The sequence below is a fragment of the Chiloscyllium punctatum genome, unplaced genomic scaffold, assembly GCF_047496795.1.
Source record: "Chiloscyllium punctatum isolate Juve2018m unplaced genomic scaffold, sChiPun1.3 scaffold_1114, whole genome shotgun sequence".
Taxonomy (NCBI): domain Eukaryota; kingdom Metazoa; phylum Chordata; class Chondrichthyes; order Orectolobiformes; family Hemiscylliidae; genus Chiloscyllium; species Chiloscyllium punctatum.
Window position 1 is genome coordinate 10,001 of NW_027310848.1, and position 1,274 is coordinate 11,274.

Here is a 1,274-nt window from a genome sequence, read left to right on the forward strand (position 1 = left end):
GGGGCCAGCAGGAGAGCTCGTCGGGGTAGCAGGCCCTGCAGCCGTGGTCACCGCCAAATCCCCACAACTCGAGCAAGTGAAAAAAAAAGTAACAAATAAGAAAGGATCGTCGGCTTGGGGGTACGCCCGTTTCCGTTTCAACTTGTCTCGCGAGGGTGGTTTCGGGGCCAGCAGGAGAGCTCGTCGGGGTAGCAGGCCCTGCAGCCGTGGTCACCGCCAAACCCCCCACAACTGTTGGGCGCCTACCTGCGCGGGGCAGGAGGACACTTTCCGATTTCAAATCTCCGTTTGCCGAGTCCACCCCGAACGCACGCGGGCGGGCGGGTTCGCATCACCCTTCGTCACAAGGGGCGAAGCCCGTTCCACCGTCTCGTCAGTAGTGCCGACCGGTCTGTGATCGACGAGGGGAGCCACACCAGGTCCGGCCCTGCTGCTTGGCGGCACCGCGTCGTCGGGAGCTCGCGACAGACGGAGGGTTTCGGTGTACTCTCCAGCCACGGGAAACGAAGCCGGTGATGCAGGCGCCGGTCTTTCGCTCCCAAATCGGCTGGGTTTACATCGTTGCTATCTAGTCACGCTCCCTTCAAACCCGACGGGGTACCTATTCCCCTCACCCGTCTGTGCGTATACAGCCTCTTTGCACTTGCGGGATGGGGGTGGTGGTTTAAAGACTCTCGAGTTGCCGCCCGTCGGTCTCCGAGCTCCGTGCAGTAGTGATCCCCAGCGAACTGCCAGCAGGGCGAACGAGCGATCCCGCTCTCGGTCGGGGCGCCTGGCGTCGATCGGTGGTCGGTGGCTTGCGGGCAAGCTGCGCTGTGAGTGTGGGAACGAGTATGACGAGCCGTTGCCGCGACTCCCAGTCCACCTCGGCGGTGGCTGGGCCGGGCGGGCGTCTGCTCGGGCGAGTGCCGCCCCCGCCTCCTCGCAGGAAGTCCGCTCGCCGACACGCCGCCACGTGCACGCGTCAGTGACGCTGCCGAACCGATGGCCGGTGCCCGTTCCCGCCTCTGCTTTTCCTAGGGCAAAGCTGCTGCACGCCTCGTGATACTAGGCGGGCGACATGGTGGCGGTGATCCTGCCTCCGTCGCTGCGGTGCGTTGGGGCACGCATCGCCTCTTGGGCGCCCTGTCCTCCTCCCCCCAATAGACGTATGTTTCTGCGGGCCGCACCAGGATGGTGCTCCCCATCGCTTCACGCCACCCTGCTCCGCCCGCACGCCGGCGTGCAGGTGGCTGTAGCTCAAGGTGGGGAGCGTATGTGCGGTCCGGGTCGCT